Source organism: Carcharhinus amblyrhynchos, chromosome 8, assembly GCF_965287045.1.
Source record: "Carcharhinus amblyrhynchos chromosome 8, sCarAmb.v2.hapA, whole genome shotgun sequence".
NCBI lineage: Eukaryota > Metazoa > Chordata > Chondrichthyes > Carcharhiniformes > Carcharhinidae > Carcharhinus > Carcharhinus amblyrhynchos.
Window position 1 is genome coordinate 114586077 of NC_137331.1, and position 13881 is coordinate 114599957.

The 13881-nt window shown below is 45.3% G+C and overlaps 1 protein-coding gene across 3 annotated transcripts in view; it reads left to right on the forward strand.

Annotated features, from left to right (window-relative positions):
• Positions 1-13881, forward strand: part of LOC145346845 (guanine nucleotide-binding protein G(s) subunit alpha) — a 360141-nt gene that overhangs the window by 305996 nt on the left and 40264 nt on the right. The window contains exon 1 of one of the 3 annotated variants that reach the window (XM_080194673.1): positions 1356-1411. The exons of the other annotated variants lie outside the window; for them this stretch is intronic. The gene's annotated coding sequence lies outside the window, so the exon portion shown is untranslated. Of the gene's footprint in view, positions 1-1355; positions 1412-13881 lie in introns of those variants that run through there. 3 annotated transcript variants of the gene reach the window in all.

Genomic DNA, 13881 nt, shown 5'->3' on the forward strand with positions numbered 1-13881 from the left:
AAAAAAAGTCTGAGGACACGTACTGACTGACTCAAGAACAGCCTCTTCCCTGCTGCCGTCAGACTTTTGAATGGACCTACCTCGCATTAAGTTGATCTTTCTCTGCACCCTATCTATGACTGTAACATTACATTCCGCACTCTCTCCTTTCCCTCTCTCTGAATGGTATGCTTTGTCTGTAGAGTGCGCAAGAAACAATACTTTTCACCGTATACCAATACACGTGACAATAATAAATCAAATCCAAATCAATGGGTATCCAGAGACTAAGACCACTGTCCAGTTAAGGGCAGCGATTTGACTCCTGACTTTTTGGGGGCCAATTTCAAGATATAATGGAAGTGAGTGAGGGTGGGGGTTCTTCAAAACGGAGGCTCACTCTAACAACTGTTTTAAGCTAAACTAGAAAAATGACTTTTTGCAATCAGGCCATCAATGTAGGGTTAGGATTAGGGTGAAGACCCCCTTCAAGATAGCCTTGGCAGGCAGGAGTGGCCCACCTAATCTGACTGGAGCACAGGCAGGTTCATGCCAACTACTTTTCCTAAGCTGAACTAGTCTTGAAACCAGAGCTTCTGGCTCAGAATCAGAGAGATTTAGCAACAGAGCCACAAGGTTAGCACTGCTGCCTCACAGTGCCAGGGGCCCGGGTTCAATTCTGGCCTTGGATAGCTGTCTGTGTGGAGATTGCACACTCTCCCCATGCCTGTGTGGGTTCCCTCCGGGTGTTCCAGTTCCGTCCCACAGTCCAAAGATGTGTGGGTTAGGTTGATTGGCCTTGCTAAATTGACCGGATGTTGAGCAGGGTACATACGTGGTGTTATTGGGATAGGGCCAGGTAGGAATTGTTATCGGTGCAGGCCTGATGGGCCATATGGCCTCCTTCGGCACTGTGGGGATTCTATGATTCTAGGCTCACTGGCCTGCCACCACGAGACAGCCTCCAGGCAGCTCATGTTCCCCACTGCCCATCTGCAGGAAACCGGAGGTCACTGGTGGAAATGCGTTTCGTCTATCGTAAACCTTCATGATTTTAAAGAGCGCGCTAAGTCGCCCCTAACCTGTGAGGTTTGTCAGGCATGGCCTTCCTACATCAGTGTGGGTGTACCTACACCACTTCGGGAAGGCGGCTCACCAACCTCCTTCCTGAGGGCAGTTAGGGATGAGCAACAAATGGTGACCTTACCAGCGATGCTCCCATCCCGCAAAGGAATAAAAAACATCTTTTCGACTAGCTGTTTCTTCGAGCGGTTAGCAGTTTGGCTTGGTATTGATTCTGCATCATTTCTGGACGGTTTAAGTGTAACTGCTCACAATTTGCTGCTCTATCTGCCCCTTCCTTTTTAAAGAAAGGAGCCTGGCTTTGCAGCGGCTCAGCAAACTTCCATTCTTCCAATTGCCAAAACTTGCTGTAAGTATGTAAATATGCATTGTGCTATTTATTGTGGTGTAGATTAAACAAGGATCAGTGTGCTTTGCTAACCTACCCTAAAATGGCACTTTTCTTTCTTGATGTTAGAAATATTGTATGGGACATGCAGGCAGCAGGCCAGCAAAGATTAGATTGTTTTTTCAGCCCTTTCAAAGACGGACCTTTCACTTTTTGATATAATCGTTTTTGCTGCTTTTGGCCGCGTTGTATGAGATGCTTTAATTTCATTTTGCACCAGTTGGCAACAAAATCTCACGTTTCATGTCGTGGCTGTGTATTTCAAAGGGCCAGACCTCCCGGTTCCCTCAACCAGCTACAGGAGCAAACGGGGGAGGTTTTAAAGCGTGGGTAACCTATATATTCCTTCACGATTCGAACCATTTTTGCTCACGCACAATCAGATAGTGACCCACTGTTGTTAGCTGCTCAACTTGATGGAATTGTACACTGTAGTGCTGATTACTGTTTAACCATCAAGGAAATGGTGTGTTTAGTAAGGTGGAAAGAACTCTAACAAAGGTACCTTCTCTGATGATAAATTGATGATATAAAGTTATATTCTGAATTATTAACTGCAAACAAATGAATACCCTCTTGATGTAAAGCATCTGGTTTCCCTTCCAATGTGTTTTTTTTATTAGAGAGGGTGGAGGGTTATGACTAGATAGCCTATTTCGAATGGAACAAATGTGTTTTTATCTCTTTAGTGAAATCGTCACGTTGCTGAACTGGCTGCAGCTCCTTTTTTTGTCGCTGAAATATTTTTGCTGCACTTTCTGTCGTATGTCGTTGATCCACCCGTAAGGGCCTGCTTCCCCCTAAGTGCTTATGTAAACCAGCGGCAGTGCCAAGCCGAGTTTGGAGCTAATTTTAGCAGCACTACTGCAGAGCAGGAACTGGTTCGGGGTCACGTGGGCTAGTCTCAATCAAAGGGAGTATCCCAGCAATGTGCGGTAAACAAAGAGAGGTTAGCGTGAGGTGGCCCCCAGGTATAATGTGAAGAACACCATTTTTAGCAGCTCTGAGCATTTAATCTCTAGAAATTCTTCAGCCCATCTGAAAAAAAAACATTGCGTTTTAAGAAGCCGTTCAGTTTAAAAATAATTCCTTTAACGGGGGAACGTACACTGTTTCAGCAGTACCCATGTAGACTGTGCAAGTGTGTGTTGTGTGTGTCCGTTTCTCTGTGTTGTGTGTCCGTGTGTGTGTGTTGTGTGTGTCTATGTCTGTGTGTATGTGTCCATGTTTGTTGTGTGTCCTTGTGTGTCTTGTGTGTGTGTTCTGTCCATGTGTGTGTGTGTGTGTATACATGTAAATATGATCATTCACACACAATGTTCTGTTTGTCAGAGCAGTCCCAATTTGTGTGTCTATCAGTGCTAGCGTAGCCTCTGTATTAATTTGTGCCTGTTTTGCGCTAACAAAAAGTAGACTGAGTTCTTTTCTTTTGTTTAAATGCTCTTTGAATTGTAAAGTCACCATAGTGCCGAAGATGGCCATTTGGCCCATCAAGTCTGCACAGATTCTCTGACAGAGCATCTTATCCGGACCCGTTCCCCTGCCCTTTCCCCATAACTCCACCACATTTATCCTGCTAATCCCCCTAACCTGCACATCTTGCGACCCCATTGATGGATTTTCCAGCCCTGCACATCCCAAGACCAGATAATTCCACCCGAGGTCAACAGACTTTTGCATTGGCGAGCACGGGAATCGTAGCGGGATTATCTAGTCTCGGGCGGGAAGCGAATCATAGTAGGCAGGAAGGGAAAATTCTGCCGTAAGGGCCAATCCATCTAACCTGCACATCTTTGGACTGTGGGAGCACCCGGAAGAAACCCATGCAGACACGGGGAGAACATGCAGGTTCCACATAGACAGTGACCCAAGCCGGGAATCGAACCCAGGTCCCTGGCGCTGTGAGGCAGCAGTGCTAACCACTGTGCTGCTTTGGTTCCTTTCGTTTCCCTTGGCATTTCAGAAGAGGTTTCTTAAAATTGGGTTTAATAGAGGTGTTCAAATTCATGGGAGATAAGGTAAGTAATGAAACATTTGTTTCCAGTGGCATAGGGTCAGTAACCAATCAAAGGGCAGAGATTTAAGATGATCAAATCAGAGGTGAAATGAGGAAACTTTTGTTATGCAGCACATTGTTATAAACTGGAGCTCCAAGACTGCTGGAAACATTCAGTTATAATCTTCAAAAGGGAATTGGATAAATATTTGAAAGGGAAATTTGCAGGGATCAGGAAAAAGAGCCAGGCAGTGGATATTTAGAACATAGAACATTACCGCACAGTACAGGCCCTTCGGCCCTCAATGTTGTGCCGAGCTATGTCCAATCCCAAGATCAAGCTGTCCCACTCCCTTGCTATTAAAAAGCAGGCCCAGGCATGGTAGACTGAAGGGCTTTCCTTCTGTGCTCTGTGATACTATAATTCAGTGGCAATTTTAGTCGCAATATACATCTCAGCAGTCACATGTTAACATAGAACATAGAACATTACAGCGCAGAACCGGCCCTTCGGCCCACGATGTTGCGCCGACCAGTTACAAAAACAATGACCCACTAGCCTATACCAATCCCTTTTCGTCCATAAACCTATCCAGAGATCTCTTAAACGCCCCCAAACTAGACGCATTTACAACCGCAGCAGGCAGGGCATTCCAATCCCTCACCACCCGCTGGGTAAAGAACCTACCCCTGACATCCGTCCTGTAGCTACCCCCCCTTAATTAAAGTTTATTTATTAGTCACAAGTGAGCTTACATTAAAACTGCAATGTAGCTAATGTGAAAATCCCCTAGTCACCACTCTCCGGTGCCTGTTCTGATACACTGAGGGAGAAATTAACATGGCCAGTGTACCTAACCAGCACGTCTTTCAGACTGTGGGAGGAAGTCGGAGCACCCGGAGTTAAGTCTGCTGGAGAGAAGTGACAGGCACATCTCATTACCAAACCTCTTTACAGAAGGAACTGAAGTAAGCGGGCAGTCATAAGTAAGCCACGTCAGTGACATTGACCAGGAACATCCAGGCAGGACCAAGGGGGGAGATCATCGGCCCTGATGCTCCTTCTCATTCCCAGCTCTTAGGTGTGTCTGTGCAACAGAACCTTTAAGAGGCCAGAGAACACAGACAGTTGTATCTGCTCCGTCGTCAGCAAGTCTGAAGACTTTGTTAATTGCTGCCTCTCACAACGATATATTTTCAATATCTACTCAGCCACCCAACTTTATCACGATATTTCAATACCTCCAAAAAAAAACCTCATAAAAAGCACCAAGATGGTGTGGGATAGTAGGTAAAAGTAGACAAAAGAACAAGATTGAAGTCAGTAGGAAAAGACTGTTGAGAATGGTGTGCAGCGTAAACCAGGTTACTGATTCACCGAGAGCCCATTATACACTCCTGTCCCGGCAACCTCACCCCACAAAGCCTGCTCACAATAAACTGTCATTAGGAGAATAAACAGAAGTCCGGCTATGATTCCACCCTCTCTGTTCACAAGATAAGGAAGGATGACAAAGGCTATCAGCCCCAGCTCGTCTCATCCATTGCAAAATGACATCCAAACCTACGGATTAGGAACAGGAGTACCCCATTCAGCCCCTTGAGCTTGCCCCGATAACATTGCCCATGTTGTAGCAGCGGCTGCAACTCAAATGTATTTAATCGGCACCGAGTCAGCTTGGGACATTGCGAAAATGTGTAAACATAGGCTTTGTCTTTCTTTCATTGCACAGACGGGCAGTAGGTAGAATAAGCGTTGCAATGGTGAAATCAGAGGCCCAGGGCTGACTGTGTTTAGTTGATTGCCCTGGGATTAATTATCCAATGTTAGGAAAGCGGCTACAAAGAAATCAATGACATTTGCAAAAGCTAATCCCTCGTAACACTCTACATGGGATTGAGTTGCAAGTGTTCCTTGGAACTGCTGGTTAATATCTGGTCTTACTCAGAAGTTAGCTGGTGTAGCTGGTGGACTGAGTGCCAGAACTGTGCTCCCCGCCACACCCCATTTATACCATCGCACACTGTCCCACCATTCCCTGACCAAACTGACCCTCCTTCAACCCAAACCACAGCAATGTAGCTGACTCACATTGCCCTTCGAAATGGAGGTCAGTAAGGGACAGGCAATAAATGCTGGCCCAGCCAGTGATGCTCCTGTCCATAAACAACTGAATAAAAAAACCTACTGCCTTCAATCCCACTACCCCTAAACACCCCTCACCCAGCCTAACTCCTTCTCAACATCCTCCATTCCAGCGACCCCTGTACCTGACCTGAATACCTCACTCTGTCTGACTTCACCACTGGCGCACACACGCCTTCACATCTCATTCACTCACCCATGAGCGCTTACTCACCCATACTCGCTGCTGTAGTTTCACTAGTTCATCCTGTCTCTGACAAGCACTCTCACTCACCACCTTGCTCACACCCACTCACTCATCCACACTCTCCCTGCCCCCTGCCCCGGCCACTGTCCCCCGCCCTGGCCGCTCTCCCTCAGCTGACCGCTCACACGTCCGTTCACTAACCCACACTCGGTTAGTAAAAGACAGGAGACATACCTGAATACTGCAGCTTGTGCCATTTAAGGAGAGCGTGTCCCCTTCTTCCCTGGAGTCTCCTGCGTTCTCTGGAGCGAGTCTGTAGAGGCTGCACTGGCCCATTCCTGCCTGAGCCACAACCAGGAGTCCTGGCTGAAAGTGGACTGTGACACCAGGCTGGAAGATCTGGGCCAACGTTTTAATAAAGATTCACCTTAAATAACTTGTTTTTAAATTATAACTTTCTACAGTTGGTTTTGTGCTCTTGTTAATTAAAACAATACAGTTTAGTTTTCAAGAAGTGCATATTCAAGATTTTATTGATGTGATACCTCAGAAACGGGTATCGTCCCTTTTTAACTACATCCTCAGTCAGTAACTCGAGGACAGCAGAAGGGATCTGAAAAGATTTTGTGGCTTATTTTAGCACTGACTGTCCCGGTAACTGCTGTAAACGACTGCATTCAGGAATATTTGCATTGCTCAATAAATTTTGTATTCAGTTCTATGGTTAGTTAATCAGCATGGTTTGTTCTTTAAAATTGAAAGCTGCCATGTTCTATCTCGTTACATACATAGAATTATTCCCAGTTTTGGTACATTCTGATCAGTGAGTGCTTGTCCTGTGCGATTTGTCAAGTATTTCTTGAAAGTAAAAATATGACAAAGAGTTGTGAACAAAAACCAGTCCATTGCGCAAACCAGCCTCCCATCCATTGACTCTGAATACACTTACTGCTGCCTCGGAAAAGCACCCAGCGTAATCAAGGACCCCATGCACCCCGGACATTCCCTCTTCCACCTTCTTCCATCGGGAAAAAGATACAAAAGTCTGAGGACACATAGCAACCAACTCAAGAATAACTTCTTCCCTGCTGCTGTCAGACTTTTGAGTGGACCTGCCACACATTAAGCTGATCTTTCTCTACACCCTAGCTATGACTGTAACACTACATTCTGCAGCCTCTCCTGTCCTTCTTCCTAGAGTACTCTATGAATCAAACTCAGGTCACTGGCATGGTATGGTTTGTCTGTATAGCACACAGGAAACAATACTTTTCACTGTATACAAATCTGTGTGACAATAAACCAAATCAAATGGGTGGAAAAAGATTAGCAGCACCTAGTGGTACAGTGGCACAGTGGTTAGCACTGCTGCCTCACAGCACCAGTGACCTGAGTTCAATTCCCGGCTTGGATCACTGTGCGGAGTCTACACGTTCTCCCTGAGTCTGCGAGGGTTTCCTCTGGGTGCTCTGGTTTCCTCCCACAATCCAAAAGACATGCTGGTTAGGTGCATTGGCCATGCTAAATTCTCTCTCAGTGTACCCAAACAGGCACTGGGTGATTTTCACAATAACTTCATTGCAGTGTTAATGTGAGCCTTACCTGTGACACTAATGAATAACCTTTTAAAGGAGAGGAGGCTGACAAAAGCCTTTAAGGTGTTATTTGGGTTTGATAGGGTAAATGTGAAACTTCTGGGAAGACCAGAACTCGGAGTTGTGAGTGTAAAATACTCACCAGTAAATGCAATGGAGGATTCAGGAGAAACATATTTACCCAGGAAGCAACACGGAACTTACTGCCACCAGATTTGTTGAGGCAAATAACATGAATGTGTTTGAGGGGAAGCTGGATAAATAAATGAGGGGGGAGAATATATACAAAGCAGCACAGGAACAGGCCCTTCGGCCCTCCAACCCTGCACCAACCATGCTGCCCGACTTAACTAAAAACCCCTACCCTTCTGGGGACCATATCCCTCTATTCCCATCCTATTTATGTATTCGTCAAAAGACCCCTTTAAAAGTCACTATCGTATCCGCTTCCACTACTTCCCCCGGCAACGAGTTCCAGGCACCCACCACCCTCTGTGTAAAAAAAATCTGCCTCGTACATCTCCTTTAAACCTTGCCCCTCGCACCTTAAACCTGTGCCCCCTAGAAATTGACTCTTCCACCCTGGGAAAAAGCTTCTGACTATCCACTCTGTCCATGCCTCTCATAATTTTGTTGACTTCTACCAGGTCTCCCCTCAATCTCCGTCGCTCCAGTGAGAACAAACCAAGTTTCTCCAACCTCTCCTCATAGCTAATGCCCTCCAGACCAGGCAACATCCTGGTAAATCTTTTCTGTATCCTCTCCCAAGCCTCCGCGTCCTTCTGGTAGTGTGGTGACCAGAATTGAACACCATATTCCAAGTGTGGCCTAACTAAGATTGTATAAAGCTGCAATAAGTGTTGGTATAGAGGACTGTATTGATGGAGTTAAGTGAGGAAGGTTGGGGGGGAGGAGGTGGGGGGGGAGGAGGCTCTGGTGAAGTATGAATCCTATTGACCTGAATGGCCTGTCTGTCAGTATAATGTAATTTCAGCATCATTACACAGTAACCGTGCTCGTATTACAGTATTTAACTTCACATGTATTCGATTAGCTTATAGAGAGCAAACAGGAATGAATTGGCATGTAACAACTCAATAAACAAGGAACCTGTACCTGACCTTTTACCTGCTGAAGCTGCGGTTAGTAGACCAAACATTATAAGTTCTTGATAAAATTACAGGAAGTATCTCCTTGAGACATGTACCCAGTGAGATTGTTTTATGTTGTAAACAGGATATACATTTTTAAAAATTAAGTTTAAATTCTGCATCCACAGAAATATCATTCTGACCCTCTGCTTCCCCCACACCATACCCCAGTCTTCACTTGGGGATTACAGGCTGGTAACCAGCTTAGGGTGCTTAGTCACTATTTTTCAATTCATTCATGGGGTGTGACTTGGCCAACATTTGTTGCCCATTGCTAATTGCCATTGAGAAGGTGGTGGTGAGCTGCTCTCTTGAGCTGCTAGAGCCCGTATGGTGTAGGTACACCCAGAGTGCTGATAGGGAGGGAATTCCAGGATTTTGACCCAGCAACAGTGAAGGAAAAGTGATATATTTCCAAGTCAGGATGATGCGTGGCTTGGAGAGCAGCTTTGCAGATGGTGGTGTTCCCATGCGCCTGCTGCCCTTGCCCTTCTGGGTGGTAGAGGACACAGGTTAGCAAGGTGCTGTCTAAGGAGTGGTTTCCAGTTAACAGTGGTTCATTTAAATTGGGTCACAACATTAGGTTAAAGTCCAACTGGTTTATTTGGCAGCGCTAGTTGTTGGAGCCTCAAGCTCCTTCATCAGGTGAGTGGGATTTCAGTTCACAAACAGGGCATATAAAGACACAAATTCACTTTACAAGATAATGGTTGGAATGCGAGTCTTTACAGGTAATCAAGTCTGAAAGGTACAGACAATGTGAGTGGAGAGAGGGTTAAGCACAGGTTAAAGAGATGTGTATTGTCTCCAGACAAGACAGTTAGTGAGATTTTGCAAGCCCAGGCAAGTTGTGGGGGTTACAGATAGTGTGACATGAACCAAGATCCCGGTTGAGACTGTCCTCATGTGCGGACCTTGGCTATCAGTTTCTGCTCAGTGATTCTCTGTTGTCGTGTGTCGTGAAGGCCGCCTTGGAGAACGCTTACTCGAAGATCAGAGGCTGAATGCCCGTGACCGCTGAAGTGTTTCCCGACTGGAAGAGAACACTCCTGCCTGGTGATTGTCAAGCGGTGTTCATTCAGTCGTTGTCATAGCGTCTGCATAGTCTCCCCAAAGTATCATGCCTCAGGACATCCTTTCCTCCAGCATATCAGGTAGATAATGTTGGCTGAGCCACAAGATTATGTACCTTGGTCAACTCTACTAGTTACATCCTCAAAAAGTTCCAATAGCTTTGTCAAGCATGATTTGCCTTTTAATAAATCCATGCTGACTTTGATGATACCACTGCCTTCCAAATGCCGAGTTATGAAATCTGCGATAACAGACCCTAGCAGTACCAATGTTTGGCTCACTGGTCAATAGTTCTCTGTTTTCTCTCTACCCCCCTTTTTGAAAAGTGGGTTTGCATTAGCGACCCTCCAATCCATCGGAACTATTCCAGAGTCCAAAGAACTTTGGAAAATATCCACCAATGGATCTGCTATTTCAAGGGCCACTTTCTTAAGTACTCAGGGATGAAGATTATCCGGACCTGGAGATTTATCCATCTTCAATCCCAACAATTTCCCCAAAATCATTTCTCTACTAATGCCAATTTCCTTCAGCTCCTCACTAAAACTTGTTTCTCTCAGCACTTCTTATCCATTATTCAGCCTTTGTGAAGGCTAAAGCAAAGTACAAATGTAATTCTTTAGCTATCCCTTGACAGCTTTGGTAGCCCCAATAAGCTTGATAGTTCTAATGCGTTTTTACAGCTCCTCAACCTTTGGACAGTTTTTTAACGTCTTGACAGTTCTTTGACAACTTTGACAGTTCCAGTGGCTTTATGCATTTTTTACATACATTCAACAATCCCAAAGGGCACATGACTGCTCCTGAAGGATACGTTACCTCTCCAAAAGGGAGTGGGTGCGGTATCCAAATGAATTTACAAGGTTCTGACGTACCCCTGCCAGGTCTAATCTGCATACTTTGAGTTTCAGGCACCTACCTAATCAAAATCACACAAAGTAGAGACAGCTGCTGGTTTATATAGGCCACTGACTCTGGGAAACCACAGATGTGCAATTTAGAACTCGCTCCCATTCCCCTTCAGGGTCAGCGACACATCTGGGTTCAGGGGCAGAACTTCTAGATTCCAGCTTCTGCCAGCACGTTTGTGCAGACAGGGGGAGTCTCTGTCTGCGGGAAAATTCAGATCTCAGTCAAGCTCCAATTATTTTTCGCATTAAGACGATGAAGGATGATTTTGGCCATGAAGATTGAAGCATCTGATGTAAACATTTTGGAAATCAAAGACTAACCAGTCAACACTTTCATTTTTGGTTTTACTAAATCAGAGAATCGTGCTAGCATGGGGTCCCGCCCCCACCCCTGCTGTGATGCTGAAGAATGTTTTGCTCCCTGATGATTTTGTTTTTGCATAAATTCATATCCCGTAGTGTCCACACAATTGCAGTTTGCAGTCAAGGGGCAGGGGTGTTAGGCTGATGTTTTGCAACTGCATTGAACCAGTTAATGAAGACCAACTGCACACTGCTAGCTACACATCCATCTTCATATTGTTCACCCTATATTTTCTAAGCTGCGTTCATTACTGGAGCTAATAGATCCTGTGTCCTGTGGCAATTTACCCTGAATGGCCTTTCATATCAAAACTGTTCACAGGTTTTAATCAAACTAGCTAAGCGGACTCTTGTCAGAAGTTTGGAATTTCTGTCTGATATAGAATCCCTAAAGTGCAGTATAAGGCCATTCAGCCTATCGAGTCTTCACTGACTACAATCCCACCCAGGCCCTGTTCCCCAGTAACCCCATCTATTTACCCTAGCTAGTCCCCCTGACACCTAAGGGGCAATTTAGCCTGCCCAATCAACCTAACCCGTACATCTTTCGGATTGTGGGAGGAAACCGGAGGAAACCCACGGGGAGAACGTGCAGACTGCATACAGACAGTCACCCGAGGCCGGAATCAGACACTGGTGCTGTGAGGCAGCAGGGCTAACCACTGTGTCACCGATCCACCCACGTCCTTCCAGATCGAATGCAGAATTCAGAAGCAACATCTGCAGCCAGAGATTGGTTAGAATGTGGAAGTTGTTACAGTGTAACCAATGGCAACATACTGAAAGTAGTTGGGGATTGGGGTGAGGGGGAAGTACTTGTGGCCCAGGGTGTGGCCCAAGTGGTTGTGTAATAAAGAATCTTTAGGAAACCTTTACTCAGGATTTATTTTGTGAAGTTTTTGTTTTGGTTTATGATTGGAGGGTTTTTACTGCTGGATGAACAAGCGATTGTTAAGACAACGACACCCGCACCACTGTTCCACATATAGTCTGAAAATGTGGGTGCCAGGAAGCTGGGTAAAACACTGTAGGAGGACAGAACCCCTACAATGCAGGAGGAGGCCATTCGGCCCATCGGTTCTGCACCGACCACAATCCCACCCAGACCCTATCCCCTTAACCCCATGTATTTACTTTACTGAATCCCCCTGACACTAAGGGGCAATTTAACATGGCCGATCCACACATCTTTGGGCTGTGGGAGGAAACCGGAGCACCTGGAAGAAACCCACGCAGGCACTGGGAGAATGTGCAAACGCCACACAAGCAGTCTCCCAAGATCTGAATTGAACCCAGATCCCTGGTGCTGTGAGGCAGCGGTGCTAACCACCGTGCCACCGTGGCTACACAAAGCCTGACTGGGTCACAATGTAAATATTCCTTCTGAAGTCGCCAAAGGGGAATTGAGGCATTTAAAGGAAAGTTAGATAAGGACATAAGGGAGAAAGGGTTACTAAAATGATGTGTTAGTGAGAATAGTTCATGAGGAGAGTAACTACCAGCATGGATCAGTTCAGCCAAATGGCCTACAATCTATTTATTATCAGATTACATCGCTGCACTGCATGAATACTTTATGATGTGGAGGTACTGGCATTGGACTGGGGTGGACACAGTAAGAACCTGACAAAGGACTCACCTGAGGAAGGAGCAGCGCTCCAAAAACTCATGATATCAAATAAACCTGTTGGACTTTAACCTAATGCTGTGAGACTTTTTACTGACTATTTCACAAAAGACACTGAGCATTTCTAGACTGGGACGTGTTGGGAGAAAGACAGTACACACTGAAACAACAGGTTGGTTCAATTGTCGTTTTTGACACCATAAATTTCGCAATCCCAAATGAGCAATATGCGCATTCTCACTGCTGGACCATCAGCCCTTCCATATGTACGTCCGTTACACTTTCAATCTGCTAGTAAGAGGCAGTTTGAGGAGGCATGCCTTATGAAGTTAGGTTGAGGGAGCTGGGACTCTTTTCCCTGAAGAGACGTAGGTTGAGAGGTGACCTGATAGAGGTTTATAAAATGTTGAGAGGAATAGATAGGGTGGATTCTCAGAGGCTATTTCCCCGGGTTGAAATGGTCGCTACGAGAGGACACAGGTTTAAGGTGCGGGGAGGAAAGTACAGAAGTGATGTTAGGGGTAAGTTTTTCACTCAGAGGGTGGTGAGTGAATGGAATCGGCTGCCGTCAGTGGTGGTAGAAGCGAACTCGCTGGGGTCTTTTAAAAGACTTCTGGATGAGTATATGGGGTTTTATGGGATTGGGGGTTATAGATAGGTGTTGATGTGATCGGCGCAACTCGTGGGCCGAAGGGCCTGTTTGTGCTGTAGTGTTCTATGTTCTATGTTCTATTATTGTCAGCATCTCTCAAGATTCTGGGATTTCTGCAGTCAGCCAGATTTACTGCTGCGTGACTCTTCAATATTTGAATGTATAGTTTGTAGAACTTTAACCTGCAATTGGTTTCACACACTTAGCTGAAATGACTTTGACTCACCTTTCTTTCTATTTAAATATTATCCTAGTTGGCACTTCAGGAATGTGGATTGTACTAAAATCACTGGGGAATAAGAGAAGCCACAAATATTGGCCCAGGTTTTCTCAGGAAATGCAGTGCTGGCCAGTGGATGTGTGTTATGCTGGATTCTGTGTCAGTTTTTAGACTTTCTATAAAGGCAAGTCACAGAGAGGTGTGAGAGGATCAGAGTTTGATTTGATTTGATTTATTATTGTCACATGTATTAACATACAGTGAAAAGTATTGTTTCTTGCACACTGTACAGACAAAGCATACCGTTCATAGAGAAGGAAAGGACAGCGTGCAGAATGTAGTATTACAGTCATAGCTAGGATGTAGAGAAAGATCAACTTAATGTGAGGTAGGTCCATTCAAAAGAGTGATGACAGCAGATAAGAAGCTGTTCTTGAGTTGGTTGGTATGTATTCTCAGACTTTTGTATCTTTTTCCTGATGGAAGAAGATGGAAGAGAGTCTGTCTGG